This window comes from Anopheles nili, chromosome 3 (assembly GCF_943737925.1).
Source record: "Anopheles nili chromosome 3, idAnoNiliSN_F5_01, whole genome shotgun sequence".
NCBI lineage: Eukaryota > Metazoa > Arthropoda > Insecta > Diptera > Culicidae > Anopheles > Anopheles nili.
Window position 1 is genome coordinate 37468831 of NC_071292.1, and position 25548 is coordinate 37494378.

The 25548-nt window shown below is 38.0% G+C and overlaps 1 protein-coding gene across 1 annotated transcript in view; it reads left to right on the top strand.

Moving 5' to 3' along the window:
• The window catches only part of LOC128724186 (ERC protein 2-like), a 60804-nt gene that overhangs the window by 34726 nt on the left and 530 nt on the right, over positions 1-25548 (top strand). The window lies entirely within an intron of this gene.

Genomic DNA, 25548 nt, shown 5'->3' on the forward strand with positions numbered 1-25548 from the left:
CTTTACAACTTCTGTCCGAAGAATAATGAGTGTTTATTAGCATCATGACGGGCCAAATATAATTTAATTTTTGGGCGTATGTACAACACGTTGAAATTCTATACCAAGTATTCTGGGTTCGATTCCTATAACACGAGCGCAGGAAAAAAAGATGAATTTAGTAGCAAGGAGATAATTTCAAGTATGGGAAATATGTGTAAAGGGGTGGGGGGTGGAGAGTAGTCAAATAGTAGATAGAATCAAGAAATTGAGAGAAAATAAAAGCAAGAATAAGAGAGAGCGAAAAAATTTTTTTTTGTCTGAATGCTACTTTTAGGGCTTAAGCAGCGCTCTATACTAAAAAACGGTTGCCGCTAAGCAGCTGCGATGCTACATTTAGCTCCAAGTTGCCACTAAGCAGCGCTGCATAACGACTGAAAATATACTCTTAAGGGGCATCGACTTAAGCGCTGCTTAACGGCAAAATGAACCTTATTTGTCTCACTGGGAAGCTTGCTATCATTCTATCACAATGTTATCAGAAACAAATTATTTCCTTTACAACTTCTGTCCGAAGAATAAGGAGTATTTATTAGCATCATGACGGGCCAAATATAATTTAATTTTTGGGCGTATGTACAACACGTTGAAATTCTATACCAAGTATTCTGGGTTCGATTCCTATAACACGAGCGCAGGAAAAAAAGATGAATTTAGTAGCAAGGAGATAATTTCAAGTATGGGAAATATGTGTAAAGGGGTGGGGGGTGGGGGGTGGAGAGTAGTCAAATAGTAGATAGAATCAGAGAGAATCAGGAAATTGAGAGAAAATAAAAGCAAGAATAAGAGAGAGCGAAAAATTTTTTTTTTGTCTGAATGCTACTTTTAGGGCTTAAGCAGCGCTCTATACTAAAAAACGGTTGCCGCTAAGCAGCTGCGATGCTACATTTAGCTCCAAGTTGCCACTAAGCAGCGCTGCATAACGACTGAAAATATACTCTTAAGGGGCATCGACTTAAGCGCTGCTTAACGGCAAAATCAACCTTATTTGTCTCACTGGGAAGCTTGCTATCATTCTATCACAATGTTATCAGAAACAAATTATTTCCTTTACAACTTCTGTCCGAAGAATAATGAGTGTTTATTAGCATCATGACGGGCCAAATATAATTTAATTTTTGGGCGTATGTACAACACGTTGAAATTCTATACCAAGTATTCTGGGTTCGATTCCTATAACACGAGCGCAGGAAAAAAAGATGAATTTAGTAGCAAGGAGATAATTTCAAGTATGGGAAATATGTGTAAAGGGGTGGGGGGTGGAGAGTAGTCAAATAGTAGATAGAATCAAGAAATTGAGAGAAAATAAAAGCAAGAATAAGAGAGAGCGAAAAAATTTTTTTTTGTCTGAATGCTACTTTTAGGGCTTAAGCAGCGCTCTATACTAAAAAACGGTTGCCGCTAAGCAGCTGCGATGCTACATTTAGCTTCAAGTTGCCACTAAGCAGCGCTGCATAACGACTGAAAATATACTCTTAAGGGGCATCGACTTAAGCGCTGCTTAACGGCAAAATGAACCTTATTTGTCTCACTGGGAAGCTTGCTATCATTCTATCACAATGTTATCAGAAACAAATTATTTCCTTTACAACTTCTGTCCGAAGAATAAGGAGTATTTATTAGCATCATGACGGGCCAAATATAATTTAATTTTTGGGCGTATGTACAACACGTTGAAATTCTATACCAAGTATTCTGGGTTCGATTCCTATAACACGAGCGCAGGAAAAAAAGATGAATTTAGTAGCAAGGAGATAATTTCAAGTATGGGAAATATGTGTAAAGGGGTGGGGGGTGGAGAGTAGTCAAATAGTAGATAGAATCAGAGAGAATCAGGAAATTGAGAGAAAATAAAAGCAAGAATAAGAGAGAGCGAAAAAATTTTTTTTGTCTGAATGCTACTTTTAGGGCTTAAGCAGCGCTTAAGCAGCGCTCTATACTAAAAAACGGTTGCCGCTAAGCAGCTGCGATGCTACATTTAGCTCCAAGTTGCCACTAAGCAGCGCTGCATAACGACTGAAAATTTACTCTTAAGGGGCATCGACTTAAGCGCTGCTTAACGGCAAAATCAACCTTATTTGTCTCACTGGGAAGCTTGCTATCATTCTATCACAATGTTATCAGAAACAAATTATTTCCTTTACAACTTCTGTCCGAAGAATAAGGAGTATTTATTATCATCATGACGGGCCAAATATAATTTAATTTTTGGGCGTATGTACAACACGTTGAAATTCTATACCAAGTATTCTGGGTTCGATTCCTATAACACGAGCGCAGGAAAAAAAGATGAATTTAGTAGCAAGGAGATAATTTCAAGTATGGGAAATATGTGTAAAGGGGTGGGGGGTGGAGAGTAGTCAAATAGTAGATAGAATCAGAGAGAATCAGGAAATTGAGAGAAAATAAAAGCAAGAATAAGAGAGAGCGAAAAAAATTTTTTTTTGTCTGAATGCTACTTTTAGGGCTTAAGCAGCGCTCTATACTAAAAAACGGTTGCCGCTAAGCAGCTGCGATGCTACATTTAGCTTCAAGTTGCCACTAAGCAGCGCTGCATAACGACTGAAAATATACTCTTAAGGGGCATCGACTTAAGCGCTGCTTAACGGCAAAATCAACCTTATTTGTCTCACTGGGAAGCTTGCTATCATTCTATCACAATGTTATCAGAAACAAATTATTTCCTTTACAACTTCTGTCCGAAGAATAATGAGTGTTTATTAGCATCATGACGGGCCAAATATAATTTAATTTTTGGGCGTATGTACAACACGTTGAAATTCTATACCAAGTATTCTGGGTTCGATTCCTATAACACGAGCGCAGGAAAAAAAGATGAATTTAGTAGCAAGGAGATAATTTCAAGTATGGGAAATATGTGTAAAGGGGTGGGGGGTGGAGAGTAGTCAAATAGTAGATAGAATCAGAGAGAATCAGGAAATTGAGAGAAAATAAAAGCAAGAATAAGAGAGAGCGAAAAAATTTTTTTTGTCTGAATGCTACTTTTAGGGCTTAAGCAGCGCTTAAGCAGCGCTCTATACTAAAAAACGGTTGCCGCTAAACAGCTGCGATGCTACATTTAGCTCCAAGTTGCCACTAAGCAGCGCTGCATAACGACTGAAAATATACTCTTAAGGGGCATCGACTTAAGCGCTGCTTAACGGCAAAATCAACCTTATTTGTCTCACTGGGAAGCTTGCTATCATTCTATCACAATGTTATCAGAAACAAATTATTTCCTTTACAACTTCTGTCCGAAGAATAAGGAGTATTTATTAGCATCATGACGGGCCAAATATAATTTAATTTTTGGGCGTATGTACAACACGTTGAAATTCTATACCAAGTATTCTGGGTTCGATTCCTATAACACGAGCGCAGGAAAAAAAGATGAATTTAGTAGCAAGGAGATAATTTCAAGTATGGGAAATATGTGTAAAGGGGTGGGGGGTGGAGAGTAGTCAAATAGTAGATAGAATCAGAGAGAATCAGGAAATTGAGAGAAAATAAAAGCAAGAATAAGAGAGAGCGAAAAAATTTTTTTTTGTCTGAATGCTACTTTTAGGGCTTAAGCAGCGCTCTATACTAAAAAACGGTTGCCGCTAAGCAGCTGCGATGCTACATTTAGCTCCAAGTTGCCACTAAGCAGCGCTGCATAACGACTGAAAATATACTCTTAAGGGGCATCGACTTAAGCGCTGCTTAACGGCAAAATCAACCTTATTTGTCTCACTGGGAAGCTTGCTATCATTCTATCACAATGTTATCAGAAACAAATTATTTCCTTTACAACTTCTGTCCGAAGAATAATGAGTGTTTATTAGCATCATGACGGGCCAAATATAATTTAATTTTTGGGCGTATGTACAACACGTTGAAATTCTATACCAAGTATTCTGGGTTCGATTCCTATAACACGAGCGCAGGAAAAAAAGATGAATTTAGTAGCAAGGAGATAATTTCAAGTATGGGAAATATGTGTAAAGGGGTGGGGGGTGGAGAGTAGTCAAATAGTAGATAGAATCAGAGAGAATCAGGAAATTGAGAGAAAATAAAAGCAAGAATAAGAGAGAGCGAAAAATTTTTTTTTGTCTGAATGCTACTTTTAGGGCTTAAGCAGCGCTCTATACTAAAAAACGGTTGCCGCTAAGCAGCTGCGATGCTACATTTAGCTCCAAGTTGCCACTAAGCAGCGCTGCATAACGACTGAAAATATACTCTTAAGGGGCATCGACTTAAGCGCTGCTTAACGGCAAAATGAACCTTATTTGTCTCACTGGGAAGCTTGCTATCATTCTATCACAATGTTATCAGAAACAAATTATTTCCTTTACAACTTCTGTCCGAAGAATAAGGAGTATTTATTAGCATCATGACGGGCCAAATATAATTTAATTTTTGGGCGTATGTACAACACGTTGAAATTCTATACCAAGTATTCTGGGTTCGATTCCTATAACACGAGCGCAGGAAAAAAAGATGAATTTAGTAGCAAGGAGATAATTTCAAGTATGGGAAATATGTGTAAAGGGGTGGGGGGTGGAGAGTAGTCAAATAGTAGATAGAATCAGAGAGAATCAGGAAATTGAGAGAAAATAAAAGCAAGAATAAGAGAGAGCGAAAAATTTTTTTTTGTCTGAATGCTACTTTTAGGGCTTAAGCAGCGCTCTATACTAAAAAACGGTTGCCGCTAAGCAGCTGCGATGCTACATTTAGCTCCAAGTTGCCACTAAGCAGCGCTGCATAACGACTGAAAATATACTCTTAAGGGGCATCGACTTAAGCGCTGCTTAACGGCAAAATCAACCTTATTTGTCTCACTGGGAAGCTTGCTATCATTCTATCACAATGTTATCAGAAACAAATTATTTCCTTTACAACTTCTGTCCGAAGAATAAGGAGTATTTATTAGCATCATGACGGGCCAAATATAATTTAATTTTTGGGCGTATGTACAACACGTTGAAATTCTATACCAAGTATTCTGGGTTCGATTCCTATAACACGAGCGCAGGAAAAAAAGATGAATTTAGTAGCAAGGAGATAATTTCAAGTATGGGAAATATGTGTAAAGGGGTGGGGGGTGGGGGGTGGAGAGTAGTCAAATAGTAGATAGAATCAGAGAGAATCAGGAAATTGAGAGAAAATAAAAGCAAGAATAAGAGAGAGCGAAAAATTTTTTTTTTGTCTGAATGCTACTTTTAGGGCTTAAGCAGCGCTCTATACTAAAAAACGGTTGCCGCTAAGCAGCTGCGATGCTACATTTAGCTCCAAGTTGCCACTAAGCAGCGCTGCATAACGACTGAAAATATACTCTTAAGGGGCATCGACTTAAGCGCTGCTTAACGGCAAAATCAACCTTATTTGTCTCACTGGGAAGCTTGCTATCATTCTATCACAATGTTATCAGAAACAAATTATTTCCTTTACAACTTCTGTCCGAAGAATAATGAGTGTTTATTAGCATCATGACGGGCCAAATATAATTTAATTTTTGGGCGTATGTACAACACGTTGAAATTCTATACCAAGTATTCTGGGTTCGATTCCTATAACACGAGCGCAGGAAAAAAAGATGAATTTAGTAGCAAGGAGATAATTTCAAGTATGGGAAATATGTGTAAAGGGGTGGGGGGTGGAGAGTAGTCAAATAGTAGATAGAATCAAGAAATTGAGAGAAAATAAAAGCAAGAATAAGAGAGAGCGAAAAAATTTTTTTTTGTCTGAATGCTACTTTTAGGGCTTAAGCAGCGCTCTATACTAAAAAACGGTTGCCGCTAAGCAGCTGCGATGCTACATTTAGCTCCAAGTTGCCACTAAGCAGCGCTGCATAACGACTGAAAATATACTCTTAAGGGGCATCGACTTAAGCGCTGCTTAACGGCAAAATGAACCTTATTTGTCTCACTGGGAAGCTTGCTATCATTCTATCACAATGTTATCAGAAACAAATTATTTCCTTTACAACTTCTGTCCGAAGAATAAGGAGTATTTATTAGCATCATGACGGGCCAAATATAATTTAATTTTTGGGCGTATGTACAACACGTTGAAATTCTATACCAAGTATTCTGGGTTCGATTCCTATAACACGAGCGCAGGAAAAAAAGATGAATTTAGTAGCAAGGAGATAATTTCAAGTATGGGAAATATGTGTAAAGGGGTGGGGGGTGGAGAGTAGTCAAATAGTAGATAGAATCAAGAAATTGAGAGAAAATAAAAGCAAGAATAAGAGAGAGCGAAAAAATTTTTTTTTGTCTGAATGCTACTTTTAGGGCTTAAGCAGCGCTCTATACTAAAAAACGGTTGCCGCTAAGCAGCTGCGATGCTACATTTAGCTTCAAGTTGCCACTAAGCAGCGCTGCATAACGACTGAAAATATACTCTTAAGGGGCATCGACTTAAGCGCTGCTTAACGGCAAAATCAACCTTATTTGTCTCACTGGGAAGCTTGCTATCATTCTATCACAATGTTATCAGAAACAAATTATTTCCTTTACAACTTCTGTCCGAAGAATAAGGAGTATTTATTAGCATCATGACGGGCCAAATATAATTTAATTTTTGGGCGTATGTACAACACGTTGAAATTCTATACCAAGTATTCTGGGTTCGATTCCTATAACACGAGCGCAGGAAAAAAAGATGAATTTAGTAGCAAGGAGATAATTTCAAGTATGGGAAATATGTGTAAAGGGGTGGGGGGTGGAGAGTAGTCAAATAGTAGATAGAATCAGAGAGAATCAGGAAATTGAGAGAAAATAAAAGCAAGAATAAGAGAGAGCGAAAAAATTTTTTTTGTCTGAATGCTACTTTTAGGGCTTAAGCAGCGCTTAAGCAGCGCTCTATACTAAAAAAACGGTTGCCGCTAAGCAGCTGCGATGCTACATTTAGCTCCAAGTTGCCACTAAGCAGCGCTGCATAACGACTGAAAATATACTCTTAAGGGGCATCGACTTAAGCGCTGCTTAACGGCAAAATCAACCTTATTTGTCTCACTGGGAAGCTTGCTATCATTCTATCACAATGTTATCAGAAACAAATTATTTCCTTTACAACTTCTGTCCGAAGAATAATGAGTGTTTATTAGCATCATGACGGGCCAAATATAATTTAATTTTTGGGCGTATGTACAACACGTTGAAATTCTATACCAAGTATTCTGGGTTCGATTCCTATAACACGAGCGCAGGAAAAAAAGATGAATTTAGTAGCAAGGAGATAATTTCAAGTATGGGAAATATGTGTAAAGGGGTGGGGGGTGGAGAGTAGTCAAATAGTAGATAGAATCAAGAAATTGAGAGAAAATAAAAGCAAGAATAAGAGAGAGCGAAAAAATTTTTTTTTGTCTGAATGCTACTTTTAGGGCTTAAGCAGCGCTCTATACTAAAAAACGGTTGCCGCTAAGCAGCTGCGATGCTACATTTAGCTTCAAGTTGCCACTAAGCAGCGCTGCATAACGACTGAAAATATACTCTTAAGGGGCATCGACTTAAGCGCTGCTTAACGGCAAAATCAACCTTATTTGTCTCACTGGGAAGCTTGCTATCATTCTATCACAATGTTATCAGAAACAAATTATTTCCTTTACAACTTCTGTCCGAAGAATAAGGAGTATTTATTAGCATCATGACGGGCCAAATATAATTTAATTTTTGGGCGTATGTACAACACGTTGAAATTCTATACCAAGTATTCTGGGTTCGATTCCTATAACACGAGCGCAGGAAAAAAAGATGAATTTAGTAGCAAGGAGATAATTTCAAGTATGGGAAATATGTGTAAAGGGGTGGGGGGTGGAGAGTAGTCAAATAGTAGATAGAATCAGAGAGAATCAGGAAATTGAGAGAAAATAAAAGCAAGAATAAGAGAGAGCGAAAAAATTTTTTTTGTCTGAATGCTACTTTTAGGGCTTAAGCAGCGCTTAAGCAGCGCTCTATACTAAAAAACGGTTGCCGCTAAGCAGCTGCGATGCTACATTTAGCTCCAAGTTGCCACTAAGCAGCGCTGCATAACGACTGAAAATTTACTCTTAAGGGGCATCGACTTAAGCGCTGCTTAACGGCAAAATCAACCTTATTTGTCTCACTGGGAAGCTTGCTATCATTCTATCACAATGTTATCAGAAACAAATTATTTCCTTTACAACTTCTGTCCGAAGAATAAGGAGTATTTATTAGCATCATGACGGGCCAAATATAATTTAATTTTTGGGCGTATGTACAACACGTTGAAATTCTATACCAAGTATTCTGGGTTCGATTCCTATAACACGAGCGCAGGAAAAAAAGATGAATTTAGTAGCAAGGAGATAATTTCAAGTATGGGAAATATGTGTAAAGGGGTGGGGGGTGGAGAGTAGTCAAATAGTAGTAGATAGAATCAGAGAGAATCAGGAAATTGAGAGAAAATAAAAGCAAGAATAAGAGAGAGCGAAAAAAATTTTTTTTTGTCTGAATGCTACTTTTAGGGCTTAAGCAGCGCTCTATACTAAAAAACGGTTGCCGCTAAGCAGCTGCGATGCTACATTTAGCTTCAAGTTGCCACTAAGCAGCGCTGCATAACGACTGAAAATATACTCTTAAGGGGCATCGACTTAAGCGCTGCTTAACGGCAAAATCAACCTTATTTGTCTCACTGGGAAGCTTGCTATCATTCTATCACAATGTTATCAGAAACAAATTATTTCCTTTACAACTTCTGTCCGAAGAATAATGAGTGTTTATTAGCATCATGACGGGCCAAATATAATTTAATTTTTGGGCGTATGTACAACACGTTGAAATTCTATACCAAGTATTCTGGGTTCGATTCCTATAACACGAGCGCAGGAATAAAAGATGAATTTAGTAGCAAGGAGATAATTTCAAGTATGGGAAATATGTGTAAAGGGGTGGGGGGTGGAGAGTAGTCAAATAGTAGATAGAATCAGAGAGAATCAGGAAATTGAGAGAAAATAAAAGCAAGAATAAGAGAGAGCGAAAAAATTTTTTTTGTCTGAATGCTACTTTTAGGGCTTAAGCAGCGCTTAAGCAGCGCTCTATACTAAAAAACGGTTGCCGCTAAACAGCTGCGATGCTACATTTAGCTCCAAGTTGCCACTAAGCAGCGCTGCATAACGACTGAAAATATACTCTTAAGGGGCATCGACTTAAGCGCTGCTTAACGGCAAAATCAACCTTATTTGTCTCACTGGGAAGCTTGCTATCATTCTATCACAATGTTATCAGAAACAAATTATTTCCTTTACAACTTCTGTCCGAAGAATAAGGAGTATTTATTAGCATCATGACGGGCCAAATATAATTTAATTTTTGGGCGTATGTACAACACGTTGAAATTCTATACCAAGTATTCTGGGTTCGATTCCTATAACACGAGCGCAGGAAAAAAAGATGAATTTAGTAGCAAGGAGATAATTTCAAGTATGGGAAATATGTGTAAAGGGGTGGGGGTTGGAGAGTAGTCAAATAGTAGATAGAATCAGAGAGAATCAGGAAATTGAGAGAAAATAAAAGCAAGAATAAGAGAGAGCGAAAAAATTTTTTTTTGTCTGAATGCTACTTTTAGGGCTTAAGCAGCGCTCTATACTAAAAAACGGTTGCCGCTAAGCAGCTGCGATGCTACATTTAGCTCCAAGTTGCCACTAAGCAGCGCTGCATAACGACTGAAAATATACTCTTAAGGGGCATCGACTTAAGCGCTGCTTAACGGCAAAATCAACCTTATTTGTCTCACTGGGAAGCTTGCTATCATTCTATCACAATGTTATCAGAAACAAATTATTTCCTTTACAACTTCTGTCCGAAGAATAATGAGTGTTTATTAGCATCATGACGGGCCAAATATAATTTAATTTTTGGGCGTATGTACAACACGTTGAAATTCTATACCAAGTATTCTGGGTTCGATTCCTATAACACGAGCGCAGGAAAAAAAGATGAATTTAGTAGCAAGGAGATAATTTCAAGTATGGGAAATATGTGTAAAGGGGTGGGGGGTGGAGAGTAGTCAAATAGTAGATAGAATCAAGAAATTGAGAGAAAATAAAAGCAAGAATAAGAGAGAGCGAAAAAATTTTTTTTTGTCTGAATGCTACTTTTAGGGCTTAAGCAGCGCTCTATACTAAAAAACGGTTGCCGCTAAGCAGCTGCGATGCTACATTTAGCTCCAAGTTGCCACTAAGCAGCGCTGCATAACGACTGAAAATATACTCTTAAGGGGCATCGACTTAAGCGCTGCTTAACGGCAAAATGAACCTTATTTGTCTCACTGGGAAGCTTGCTATCATTCTATCACAATGTTATCAGAAACAAATTATTTCCTTTACAACTTCTGTCCGAAGAATAAGGAGTATTTATTAGCATCATGACGGGCCAAATATAATTTAATTTTTGGGCGTATGTACAACACGTTGAAATTCTATACCAAGTATTCTGGGTTCGATTCCTATAACACGAGCGCAGGAAAAAAAGATGAATTTAGTAGCAAGGAGATAATTTCAAGTATGGGAAATATGTGTAAAGGGGTGGGGGGGGGGGGGTGGAGAGTAGTCAAATAGTAGATAGAATCAGAGAGAATCAGGAAATTGAGAGAAAATAAAAGCAAGAATAAGAGAGAGCGAAAAATTTTTTTTTTGTCTGAATGCTACTTTTAGGGCTTAAGCAGCGCTCTATACTAAAAAACGGTTGCCGCTAAGCAGCTGCGATGCTACATTTAGCTCCAAGTTGCCACTAAGCAGCGCTGCATAACGACTGAAAATATACTCTTAAGGGGCATCGACTTAAGCGCTGCTTAACGGCAAAATCAACCTTATTTGTCTCACTGGGAAGCTTGCTATCATTCTATCACAATGTTATCAGAAACAAATTATTTCCTTTACAACTTCTGTCCGAAGAATAATGAGTGTTTATTAGCATCATGACGGGCCAAATATAATTTAATTTTTGGGCGTATGTACAACACGTTGAAATTCTATACCAAGTATTCTGGGTTCGATTCCTATAACACGAGCGCAGGAAAAAAAGATGAATTTAGTAGCAAGGAGATAATTTCAAGTATGGGAAATATGTGTAAAGGGGTGGGGGGTGGAGAGTAGTCAAATAGTAGATAGAATCAAGAAATTGAGAGAAAATAAAAGCAAGAATAAGAGAGAGCGAAAAAATTTTTTTTTGTCTGAATGCTACTTTTAGGGCTTAAGCAGCGCTCTATACTAAAAAACGGTTGCCGCTAAGCAGCTGCGATGCTACATTTAGCTTCAAGTTGCCACTAAGCAGCGCTGCATAACGACTGAAAATATACTCTTAAGGGGCATCGACTTAAGCGCTGCTTAACGGCAAAATCAACCTTATTTGTCTCACTGGGAAGCTTGCTATCATTCTATCACAATGTTATCAGAAACAAATTATTTCCTTTACAACTTCTGTCCGAAGAATAAGGAGTATTTATTAGCATCATGACGGGCCAAATATAATTTAATTTTTGGGCGTATGTACAACACGTTGAAATTCTATACCAAGTATTCTGGGTTCGATTCCTATAACACGAGCGCAGGAAAAAAAGATGAATTTAGTAGCAAGGAGATAATTTCAAGTATGGGAAATATGTGTAAAGGGGTGGGGGGTGGAGAGTAGTCAAATAGTAGATAGAATCAGAGAGAATCAGGAAATTGAGAGAAAATAAAAGCAAGAATAAGAGAGAGCGAAAAAATTTTTTTTGTCTGAATGCTACTTTTAGGGCTTAAGCAGCGCTTAAGCAGCGCTCTATACTAAAAAACGGTTGCCGCTAAGCAGCTGCGATGCTACATTTAGCTCCAAGTTGCCACTAAGCAGCGCTGCATAACGACTGAAAATATACTCTTAAGGGGCATCGACTTAAGCGCTGCTTAACGGCAAAATGAACCTTATTTGTCTCACTGGGAAGCTTGCTATCATTCTATCACAATGTTATCAGAAACAAATTATTTCCTTTACAACTTCTGTCCGAAGAATAAGGAGTATTTATTAGCATCATGACGGGCCAAATATAATTTAATTTTTGGGCGTATGTACAACACGTTGAAATTCTATACCAAGTATTCTGGGTTCGATTCCTATAACACGAGCGCAGGAAAAAAAGATGAATTTAGTAGCAAGGAGATAATTTCAAGTATGGGAAATATGTGTAAAGGGGTGGGGGGTGGAGAGTAGTCAAATAGTAGATAGAATCAGAGAGAATCAGGAAATTGAGAGAAAATAAAAGCAAGAATAAGAGAGAGCGAAAAATTTTTTTTTTGTCTGAATGCTACTTTTAGGGCTTAAGCAGCGCTCTATACTAAAAAACGGTTGCCGCTAAGCAGCTGCGATGCTACATTTAGCTTCAAGTTAACACTAAGCAGCGCTGCATAACGACTGAAAATATACTCTTAAGGGGCATCGACTTAAGCGCTGCTTAACGGCAAAATCAACCTTATTTGTCTCACTGGGAAGCTTGCTATCATTCTATCACAATGTTATCAGAAACAAATTATTTCCTTTACAACTTCTGTCCGAAGAATAATGAGTGTTTATTAGCATCATGACGGGCCAAATATAATTTAATTTTTGGGCGTATGTACGACACGTTGAAATTCTATACCAAGTATTCTGGGTTCGATTCCTATAACACGAGCGCAGGAAAAAAAGATGAATTTAGTAGCAAGGAGATAATTTCAAGTATGGGAAATATGTGTAAAGGGGTGGGGGGTGGAGAGTAGTCAAATAGTAGATAGAATCAGAGAGAATCAGGAAATTGAGAGAAAATAAAAGCAAGAATAAGAGAGAGCGAAAAATTTTTTTTTTGTCTGAATGCTACTTTTAGGGCTTAAGCAGCGCTCTATACTAAAAAACGGTTGCCGCTAAGCAGCTGCGATGCTACATTTAGCTCCAAGTTGCCACTAAGCAGCGCTGCATAACGACTGAAAATATACTCTTAAGGGGCATCGACTTAAGCGCTGCTTAACGGCAAAATCAACCTTATTTGTCTCACTGGGAAGCTTGCTATCATTCTATCACAATGTTATCAGAAACAAATTATTTCCTTTACAACTTCTGTCCGAAGAATAATGAGTGTTTATTAGCATCATGACGGGCCAAATATAATTTAATTTTTGGGCGTATGTACAACACGTTGAAATTCTATACCAAGTATTCTGGGTTCGATTCCTATAACACGAGCGCAGGAAAAAAAGATGAATTTAGTAGCAAGGAGATAATTTCAAGTATGGGAAATATGTGTAAAGGGGTGGGGGGTGGAGAGTAGTCAAATAGTAGATAGAATCAAGAAATTGAGAGAAAATAAAAGCAAGAATAAGAGAGAGCGAAAAAATTTTTTTTTGTCTGAATGCTACTTTTAGGGCTTAAGCAGCGCTCTATACTAAAAAACGGTTGCCGCTAAGCAGCTGCGATGCTACATTTAGCTCCAAGTTGCCACTAAGCAGCGCTGCATAACGACTGAAAATATACTCTTAAGGGGCATCGACTTAAGCGCTGCTTAACGGCAAAATGAACCTTATTTGTCTCACTGGGAAGCTTGCTATCATTCTATCACAATGTTATCAGAAACAAATTATTTCCTTTACAACTTCTGTCCGAAGAATAAGGAGTATTTATTAGCATCATGACGGGCCAAATATAATTTAATTTTTGGGCGTATGTACAACACGTTGAAATTCTATACCAAGTATTCTGGGTTCGATTCCTATAACACGAGCGCAGGAAAAAAAGATGAATTTAGTAGCAAGGAGATAATTTCAAGTATGGGAAATATGTGTAAAGGGGTGGGGGGGGGGGGGTGGAGAGTAGTCAAATAGTAGATAGAATCAGAGAGAATCAGGAAATTGAGAGAAAATAAAAGCAAGAATAAGAGAGAGCGAAAAATTTTTTTTTTGTCTGAATGCTACTTTTAGGGCTTAAGCAGCGCTCTATACTAAAAAACGGTTGCCGCTAAGCAGCTGCGATGCTACATTTAGCTCCAAGTTGCCACTAAGCAGCGCTGCATAACGACTGAAAATATACTCTTAAGGGGCATCGACTTAAGCGCTGCTTAACGGCAAAATCAACCTTATTTGTCTCACTGGGAAGCTTGCTATCATTCTATCACAATGTTATCAGAAACAAATTATTTCCTTTACAACTTCTGTCCGAAGAATAATGAGTGTTTATTAGCATCATGACGGGCCAAATATAATTTAATTTTTGGGCATATGTACAACACGTTGAAATTCTATACCAAGTATTCTGGGTTCGATTCCTATAACACGAGCGCAGGAAAAAAAGATGAATTTAGTAGCAAGGAGATAATTTCAAGTATGGGAAATATGTGTAAAGGGGTGGGGGGTGGAGAGTAGTCAAATAGTAGATAGAATCAAGAAATTGAGAGAAAATAAAAGCAAGAATAAGAGAGAGCGAAAAAATTTTTTTTTGTCTGAATGCTACTTTTAGGGCTTAAGCAGCGCTCTATACTAAAAAACGGTTGCCGCTAAGCAGCTGCGATGCTACATTTAGCTTCAAGTTGCCACTAAGCAGCGCTGCATAACGACTGAAAATATACTCTTAAGGGGCATCGACTTAAGCGCTGCTTAACGGCAAAATCAACCTTATTTGTCTCACTGGGAAGCTTGCTATCATTCTATCACAATGTTATCAGAAACAAATTATTTCCTTTACAACTTCTGTCCGAAGAATAAGGAGTATTTATTAGCATCATGACGGGCCAAATATAATTTAATTTTTGGGCGTATGTACAACACGTTGAAATTCTATACCAAGTATTCTGGGTTCGATTCCTATAACACGAGCGCAGGAAAAAAAGATGAATTTAGTAGCAAGGAGATAATTTCAAGTATGGGAAATATGTGTAAAGGGGTGGGGGGTGGAGAGTAGTCAAATAGTAGATAGAATCAGAGAGAATCAGGAAATTGAGAGAAAATAAAAGCAAGAATAAGAGAGAGCGAAAAAATTTTTTTTGTCTGAATGCTGCTTTTAGGGCTTAAGCAGCGCTTAAGCAGCGCTCTATACTAAAAAACGGTTGCCGCTAAGCAGCTGCGATGCTACATTTAGCTCCAAGTTGCCACTAAGCAGCGCTGCATAACGACTGAAAATATACTCTTAAGGGGCATCGACTTAAGCGCTGCTTAACGGCAAAATGAACCTTATTTGTCTCACTGGGAAGCTTGCTATCATTCTATCACAATGTTATCAGAAACAAATTATTTCCTTTACAACTTCTGTCCGAAGAATAAGGAGTATTTATTAGCATCATGACGGGCCAAATATAATTTAATTTTTGGGCGTATGTACAACACGTTGAAATTCTATACCAAGTATTCTGGGTTCGATTCCTATAACACGAGCGCAGGAAAAAAAGATGAATTTAGTAGCAAGGAGATAATTTCAAGTATGGGAAATATGTGTAAAGGGGTGGGGGGTGGAGAGTAGTCAAATAGTAGATAGAATCAGAGAGAATCAGGAAATTGAGAGAAAATAAAAGCAAGAATAAGAGAGAGCGAAAAATTTTTTTTTTGTCTGAATGCTACTTTTAGGGCTTAAGCAGCGCTCTATACTAAAAAACGGTTGCCGCTAAGCAGCTGCGATGCTACATTTAGCTTCAAGTTAACACTAAGCAGCGCTGCATAACGACTGAAAATATACTCTTAAGGGGCATCGACTTAAGCGCTGCTTAACGGCAAAATCAACCTTATTTGTCTCACTGGGAAGCTTGCTATCATTCTATCACAATGTTATCAGAAACAAATTATTTCCTTTACAACTTCTGTCCGAAGAATAATGAGTGTTTATTAGCATCATGACGGGCCAAATATAATTTAATTTTTGGGCGTATGTACGACACGTTGAAATTCTATACCAAGTATTCTGGGTTCGATTCCTATAACACGAGCGCAGGAAAAAAAGATGAATTTAGTAGCAAGGAGATAATTTCAAGTATGGGAAATATGTGTAAAGGGGTGGGGGGTGGAGAGTAGTCAAATAGTAGATAGAATCAGAGAGAATCAGGAAATTGAGAGAAAATAAAAGCAAGAATAAGAGAGAGCGAAAAATTTTTTTTTTGTCTGAATGCTACTTTTAGGGCTTAAGCAGCGCTCTATACTAAAAAACGGTTGCCGCTAAGCAGCTGCGATGCTACATTTAGCTCCAAGTTGCCACTAAGCAGCGCTGCATAACGACTGAAAATATACTCTTAAGGGGCATCGACTTAAGCGCTGCTTAACGGCAAAATCAACCTTATTTGTCTCACTGGGAAGCTTGCTATCATTCTATCACAATGTTATCAGAAACAAATTATTTCCTTTACAACTTCTGTCCGAAGAATAATGAGTGTTTATTAGCATCATGACGGGCCAAATATAATTTAATTTTTGGGCGTATGTACAACACGTTGAAATTCTATACCAAGTATTCTGGGTTCGATTCCTATAACACGAGCGCAGGAAAAAAAGATGAATTTAGTAGCAAGGAGATAATTTCAAGTATGGGAAATATGTGTAAAGGGGTGGGGGGTGGAGAGTAGTCAAATAGTAGATAGAATCAGAGAGAATCAGGAAATTGAGAGAAAATAATAAAAGCAAGAATAAGAGAGAGCGAAAAATTTTTTTTTGTCTGAATGCTACTTTTAGGGCTTAAGCAGCGCTCTATACTAAAAAACGGTTGCCGCTAAGCAGCTGCGATGCTACATTTAGCTCCAAGTTGCCACTAAGCAGCGCTGCATAACGACTGAAAATATACTCTTAAGGGGCATCGACTTAAGCGCTGCTTAACGGCAAAATGAACCTTATTTGTCTCACTGGGAAGCTTGCTATCATTCTATCACAATGTTATCAGAAACAAATTATTTCCTTTACAACTTCTGTCCGAAGAATAAGGAGTATTTATTAGCATCATGACGGGCCAAATATAATTTAATTTTTGGGCGTATGTACAACACGTTGAAATTCTATACCAAGTATTCTGGGTTCGATTCCTATAACACGAGCGCAGGAAAAAAAGATGAATTTAGTAGCAAGGAGATAATTTCAAGTATGGGAAATATGTGTAAAGGGGTGGGGGGTGGAGAGTAGTCAAATAGTAGATAGAATCAGAGAGAATCAGGAAATTGAGAGAAAATAAAAGCAAGAATAAGAGAGAGCGAAAAATTTTTTTTTGTCTGAATGCTACTTTTAGGGCTTAAGCAGCGCTCTATACTAAAAAACGGTTGCCGCTAAGCAGCTGCGATGCTACATTTAGCTCCAAGTTGCCACTAAGCAGCGCTGCATAACGACTGAAAATATACTCTTAAGGGGCATCGACTTAAGCGCTGCTTAACGGCAAAATCAACCTTATTTGTCTCACTGGGAAGCTTGCTATCATTCTATCACAATGTTATCAGAAACAAATTATTTCCTTTACAACTTCTGTCCGAAGAATAAGGAGTATTTATTAGCATCATGACGGGCCAAATATAATTTAATTTTTGGGCGTATGTACAACACGTTGAAATTCTATACCAAGTATTCTGGGTTCGATTCCTATAACACGAGCGCAGGAAAAAAAGATGAATTTAGTAGCAAGGAGATAATTTCAAGTATGGGAAATATGTGTAAAGGGGTGGGGGGTGGAGAGTAGTCAAATAGTAGATAGAATCAGAGAGAATCAGGAAATTGAGAGAAAATAAAAGCAAGAATAAAGAGAGAGCGAAAAAATTTTTTTTGTCTGAATGCTACTTTTAGGGCTTAAGCAGCGCTCTATACTAAAAAACGGTTGCCGCTAAACAGCTGCGATGCTACATTTAGCTCCAAGTTGCCACTAAGCAGCGCTGCATAACGACTGAAAATATACTCTTAAGGGGCATCGACTTAAGCGCTGCTTAACGGCAAAATCAACCTTATTTGTCTCACTGGGAAGCTTGCTATCATTCTATCACAATGTTATCAGAAACAAATTATTTCCTTTACAACTTCTGTCCGAAGAATAATGAGTGTTTATTAGCATCATGACGGGCCAAATATAATTTAATTTTTGGGCGTATGTACAACACGTTGAAATTCTATACCAAGTATTCTGGGTTCGATTCCTATAACACGAGCGCAGGAAAAAAAGATGAATTTAGTAGCAAGGAGATAATTTCAAGTATGGGAAATATGTGTAAAGGGGTGGGGGGTGGAGAGTAGTCAAATAGTAGATAGAATCAGAGAGAATCAGGAAATTGAGAGAAAATAAAAGCAAGAATAAGAGAGAGCGAAAAATTTTTTTTTGTCTGAATGCTACTTTTAGGGCTTAAGCAGCGCTCTATACTAAAAAACGGTTGCCGCTAAGCAGCTGCGATGCTACATTTAGCTCCAAGTTGCCACTAAGCAGCGCTGCATAACGACTGAAAATATACTCTTAAGGGGCATCGACTTAAGCGCTGCTTAACGGCAAAATGAACCTTATTTGTCTCACTGGGAAGCTTGCTATCATTCTATCACAATGTTATCAGAAACAAATTATTTCCTTTACAACTTCTGTCCGAAGAATAAGGAGTATTTATTAGCATCATGACGGGCCAAATATAATTTAATTTTTGGGCGTATGTACAACACGTTGAAATTCTATACCAAGTATTCTGGGTTCGATTCCTATAACACGAGCGCAGGAAAAAAAGATGAATTTAGTAGCAAGGAGATAATTTCAAGTATGGGAAATATGTGTAAAGGGGTGGGGGGTGGAGAGTAGTCAAATAGTAGATAGAATCAGAGAGAATCAGGAAATTGAGAGAAAATAAAAGCAAGAATAAGAGAGAGCGAAAAAATTTTTTTTTGTCTGAATGCTACTTTTAGGGCTTAAGCAGCGCTCTATACTAAAAAACGGTTGCCGCTAAGCAGCTGCGATGCTACATTTAGCTTCAAGTTAACACTAAGCAGCGCTGCATAACGACTGAAAATATACTCTTAAGGGGCATCGACTTAAGCGCTGCTTAACGGCAAAATCAACCTTATTTGTCTCACTGGGAAGCTTGCTATCATTCTATCACAATGTTATCAGAAACAAATTATTTCCTTTACAACTTCTGTCCGAAGAATAATGAGTGTTTATTAGCATCATGACGGGCCAAATATAATTTAATTTTTGGGCGTATGTACGACACGTTGAAATTCTATACCAAGTATTCTGGGTTCGATTCCTATAACACGAGCGCAGGAAAAAAAGATGAATTTAGTAGCAAGGAGATAATTTCAAGTATGGGAAATATGTGTAAAGGGGTGGGGGGTGGAGAGTAGTCAAATAGTAGATAGAATCAGAGAGAATCAGGAAATTGAGAGAAAATAAAAGCAAGAATAAGAGAGAGCGAAAAATTTTTTTTTTGTCTGAATGCTACTTTTAGGGCTTAAGCAGCGCTCTATACTAAAAAACGGTTGCCGCTAAGCAGCTGCGATGCTACATTTAGCTCCAAGTTGCCACTAAGCAGCGCTGCATAACGACTGAAAATATACTCTTAAGGGGCATCGACTTAAGCGCTGCTTAACGGCAAAATCAACCTTATTTGTCTCACTGGGAAGCTTGCTATCATTCTATCACAATGTTATCAGAAACAAATTATTTCCTTTACAACTTCTGTCCGAAGAATAATGAGTGTTTATTAGCATCATGACGGGCCAAATATAATTTAATTTTTGGGCGTATGTACAACACGTTGAAATTCTATACCAAGTATTCTGGGTTCGATTCCTATAACACGAGCGCAGGAAAAAAAGATGAATTTAGTAGCAAGGAGATAATTTCAAGTATGGGAAATATGTGTAAAGGGGTGGGGGGTGGAGAGTAGTCAAATAGTAGATAGAATCAGAGAGAATCAGGAAATTGAGAGAAAATAATAAAAGCAAGAATAAGAGAGAGCGAAAAATTTTTTTTTGTCTGAATGCTACTTTTAGGGCTTAAGCAGCGCTCTATACTAAAAAACGGTTGCCGCTAAGCAGCTGCGATGCTACATTTAGCTCCAAGTTGCCACTAAGCAGCGCTGCATAACGACTGAAAATATACTCTTAAGGGGCATCGACTTAAGCGCTGCTTAACGGCAAAATGAACCTTATTTGTCTCACTGGGAAGCTTGCTATCATTCTATCACAATGTTATCAGAAACAAATTATTTCCTTTACAACTTCTGTCCGAAGAATAAGGAGTATTTATTAGCATCATGACGGGCCAAATATAATTTAATTTTTGGGCGTATGTACAACACGTTGAAATTCTATACCAAGTATTCTGGGTTCGATTCCTATAACACGAGCGCAGGAAAAAAAGATGAATTTAGTAGCAAGGAGATAATTTCAAGTATGGGAAATATGTGTAAAGGGGTGGGGGGTGGAGAGTAGTCAAATAGTAGATAGAATCAGAGAGAATCAGGAAATTGAGAGAAAATAAAAGCAAGAATAAGAGAGAGCGAAAAATTTTTTTTTGTCTGAATGCTACTTTTAGGGCTTAAGCAGCGCTCTATACTAAAAAACGGTTGCCGCTAAGCAGCTGCGATGCTACATTTAGCTCCAAGTTGCCACTAAGCAGCGCTGCATAACGACTGAAAATATACTCTTAAGGGGCATCGACTTAAGCGCTGCTTAACGGCAAAATCAACCTTATTTGTCTCACTGGGAAGCTTGCTATCATTCTATCACAATGTTATCAGAAACAAATTATTTCCTTTACAACTTCTGTCCGAAGAATAAGGAGTATTTATTAGCATCATGACGGGCCAAATATAATTTAATTTTTGGGCGTATGTACAACACGTTGAAATTCTATACCAAGTATTCTGGGTTCGATTCCTATAACACGAGCGCAGGAAAAAAAGATGAATTTAGTAGCAAGGAGATAATTTCAAGTATGGGAAATATGTGTAAAGGGGTGGGGGGTGGAGAGTAGTCAAATAGTAGATAGAATCAGAGAGAATCAGGAAATTGAGAGAAAATAAAAGCAAGAATAAGAGAGAGCGAAAAATTTTTTTTTGTCTGAATGCTACTTTTAGGGCTTAAGCAGCGCTCTATACTAAAAAACGGTTGCCGCTAAACAGCTGCGATGCTACATTTAGCTCCAAGTTGCCACTAAGCAGCGCTGCATAACGACTGAAAATATACTCTTAAGGGGCATCGACTTAAGCGCTGTTTAACGGCAAAATCAACCTTATTTGTCTCACTGGGAAGCTTGCTATCATTCTATCACAATGTTATCAGAAACAAATTATTTCCTTTACAACTTCTGTCCGAAGAATAATGAGTGTTTATTAGCATCATGACGGGCCAAATATAATTTAATTTTTGGGCGTATGTACAACACGTTGAAATTCTATACCAAGTATTCTGGGTTCGATTCCTATAACACGAGCGCAGGAAAAAAAGATGAATTTAGTAGCAAGGAGATAATTTCAAGTATGGGAAATATGTGTAAAGGGGTGGGGGGTGGAGAGTAGTCAAATAGTAGATAGAATCAGAGAGAATCAGGAAATTGAGAGAAAATAAAAGCAAGAATAAGAGAGAGCGAAAAATTTTTTTTTGTCTGAATGCTACTTTTAGGGCTTAAGCAGCGCTCTATACTAAAAAACGGTTGCCGCTAAGCAGCTGCGATGCTACATTTAGCTCCAAGTTGCCACTAAGCAGCGCTGCATAACGACTGAAAATATACTCTTAAGGGGCATCGACTTAAGCGCTGCTTAACGGCAAAATGAACCTTATTTGTCTCACTGGGAAGCTTGCTATCATTCTATCACAATGTTATCAGAAACAAATTATTTCCTTTACAACTTCTGTCCGAAGAATAAGGAGTATTTATTAGCATCATGACGGGCCAAATATAATTTAATTTTTGGGCGTATGTACAACACGTTGAAATTCTATACCAAGTATTCTGGGTTCGATTCCTATAACACGAGCGCAGGAAAAAAAGATGAATTTAGTAGCAAGGAGATAATTTCAAGTATGGGAAATATGTGTAAAGGGGTGGGGGGTGGAGAGTAGTCAAATAGTAGATAGAATCAGAGAGAATCAGGAAATTGAGAGAAAATAAAAGCAAGAATAAGAGAGAGCGAAAAATTTTTTTTTGTCTGAATGCTACTTTTAGGGCTTAAGCAGCGCTCTATACTAAAAAACGGTTGCCGCTAAGCAGCTGCGATGCTACATTTAGCTCCAAGTTGCCACTAAGCAGCGCTGCATAACGACTGAAAATATACTCTTAAGGGGCATCGACTTAAGCGCTGCTTAACGGCAAAATGAACCTTATTTGTCTCACTGGGAAGCTTGCTATCATTCTATCACAATGTTATCAGAAACAAATTATTTCCTTTACAACTTCTGTCCGAAGAATAAGGAGTATTTATTAGCATCATGACGGGCCAAATATAATTTAATTTTTGGGCGTATGTACAACACGTTGAAATTCTATACCAAGTATTCTGGGTTCGATTCCTATAACACGAGCGCAGGAAAAAAAGATGAATTTAGTAGCAAGGAGATAATTTCAAGTATGGGAAATATGTGTAAAGGGGTGGGGGGTGGAGAGTAGTCAAATAGTAGATAGAATCAGAGAGAATCAGGAAATTGAGAGAAAATAAAAGCAAGAATAAGAGAGAGCGAAAAAATTTTTTTTGTCTGAATGCTACTTTTAGGGCTTAAGCAGCGCTCTATACTAAAAAACGGTTGCCGCTAAACAGCTGCGATGCTACATTTAGCTCCAAGTTGCCACTAAGCAGCGCTGCATAACGACTGAAAATATACTCTTAAGGGGCATCGACTTAAGCGCTGCTTAACGGCAAAATCAACCTTATTTGTCTCACTGGGAAGCTTGCTATCATTCTATCACAATGTTATCAGAAACAAATTATTTCCTTTACAACTTCTGTCCGAAGAATAATGAGTGTTTATTAGCATCATGACGGGCCAAATATAATTTAATTTTTGGGCGTATGTACAACACGTTGAAATTCTATACCAAGTATTCTGGGTTCGATTCCTATAACACGAGCGCAGGAAAAAAAGATGAATTTAGTAGCAAGGAGATAATTTCAAGTATGGGAAATATGTGTAAAGGGGTGGGGGGTGGAGAGTAGTCAAATAGTAGATAGAATCAGAGAGAATCAGGAAATTGAGAGAAAATAAAAGCAAGAATAAGAGAGAGCGAAAAATTTTTTTTTGTCTGAATGCTACTTTTAGGGCTTAAGCAGCGCTCTATACTAAAAAACGGTTGCCGCTAAGCAGCTGCGATGCTACATTTAGCTCCAAGTTGCCACTAAGCAGCGCTGCATAACGACTGAAAATATACTCTTAAGGGGCATCGACTTAAGCGCTGCTTAACGGCAAAATCAACCTTATTTGTCTCACTGGGAAGCTTGCTATCATTCTATCACAATGTTATCAGAAACAAATTATTTCCTTTACAACTTCTGTCCGAAGAATAAGGAGTATTTATTAGCATCATGACGGGCCAAATATAATTTAATTTTTGGGCGTATGTACAACACGTTGAAATTCTATACCAAGTATTCTGGGTTCGATTCCTATAACACGAGCGCAGGAAAAAAAGATGAATTTAGTAGCAAGGAGATAATTTCAAGTATGGGAAATATGTGTAAAGGGGTGGGGGGTGGAGAGTAGTCAAATAGTAGATAGAATCAGAGAGAATCAGGAAATTGAGAGAAAATAAAAGCAAGAATAAGAGAGAGCGAAAAATTTTTTTTTGTCTGAATGCTACTTTTAGGGCTTAAGCAGCGCTCTATACTAAAAAACGGTTGCCGCTAAGCAGCTGCGATGCTACATTTAGCTCCAAGTTGCCACTAAGCAGCGCTGCATAACGACTGAAAATATACTCTTAAGGGGCATCGACTTAAGCGCTGCTTAACGGCAAAATGAACCTTATTTGTCTCACTGGGAAGCTTGCTATCATTCTATCACAATGTTATCAGAAACAAATTATTTCCTTTACAACTTCTGTCCGAAGAATAAGGAGTATTTATTAGCATCATGACGGGCCAAATATAATTTAATTTTTGGGCGTATGTACAACACGTTGAAATTCTATACCAAGTATTCTGGGTTCGATTCCTATAACACGAGCGCAGGAAAAAAAGATGAATTTAGTAGCAAGGAGATAATTTCAAGTATGGGAAATATGTGTAAAGGGGTGGGGGGTGGAGAGTAGTCAAATAGTAGATAGAATCAGAGAGAATCAGGAAATTGAGAGAAAATAAAAGCAAGAATAAGAGAGAGCGAAAAATTTTTTTTTGTCTGAATGCTACTTTTAGGGCTTAAGCAGCGCTCTATACTAAAAAACGGTTGCCGCTAAGCAGCTGCGATTCTACATTTAGCTCCAAGTTGCCACTAAGCAGCGCTGCATAACGACTGAAAATATACTCTTAAGGGGCATCGACTTAAGCGCTGCTTAACGGCAAAATCAACCTTATTTGTCTCACTGGGAAGCTTGCTATCATTCTATCACAATGTTATCAGAAACAAATTATTTCCTTTACAACTTCTGTCCGAAGAATAATGAGTGTTTATTAGCATCATGACGGGCCAAATATAATTTAATTTTTGGGCGTATGTACAACACGTTGAAATTCTATACCAAGTATTCTGGGTTCGATTCCTATAACACGAGCGCAGGAAAAAAAGATGAATTTAGTAGCAAGGAGATAATTTCAAGTATGGGAAATATGTGTAAAGGGGTGGGGGGTGGAGAGTAGTCAAATAGTAGATAGAATCAGAGAGAATCAGGAAATTGAGAGAAAATAAAAGCAAGAATAAGAGAGAGCGAAAAAAATTTTTTTTGTCTGAATGCTACTTTTAGGGCTTAAGCAGCGCTCTATACTAAAAAACGGTTGCCGCTAAGCAGCTGCGATGCTACATTTAGCTCCAAGTTGCCACTAAGCAGCGCTGCATAACGACTGAAAATATACTCTTAAGGGGCATCGACTTAAGCGCTGCTTAACGGCAAAATGAACCTTATTTGTCTCACTGGGAAGCTTGCTATCATTCTATCACAATGTTATCAGAAACAAATTATTTCCTTTACAACTTCTGTCCGAAGAATAAGGGAGTATTTATTAGCATCATGACGGGCCAAATATAATTTAATTTTTGGGCGTATGTACAACACGTTGAAATTCTATACCAAGTATTCTGGGTTCGATTCCTATAACACGAGCGCAGGAAAAAAAGATGAATTTAGTAGCAAGGAGATAATTTCAAGTACGGGAAATATGTGTAAAGGGGTGGGGGGGTGGAGAGTAGTCAAATAGTAGATAGAATCAGAGAGAATCAGGAATTGAGAGAAAATAAAAGCAAGAATAAGAGAGAGCGAAAAATTTTTTTTTGTCTGAATGCGACTTTTAGGGCTTAAGCAGCGCTCTATACTAAAAAACGGTTGCCGCTAAGCAGCTGCGATGCTACATTTAAGCTCCAAGTTGCCACTAAGCAGCGCTGCATAACGACTGAAAATATACTCTTAAGGGGCATCGACTTAAGCGCTGCTTAACGGC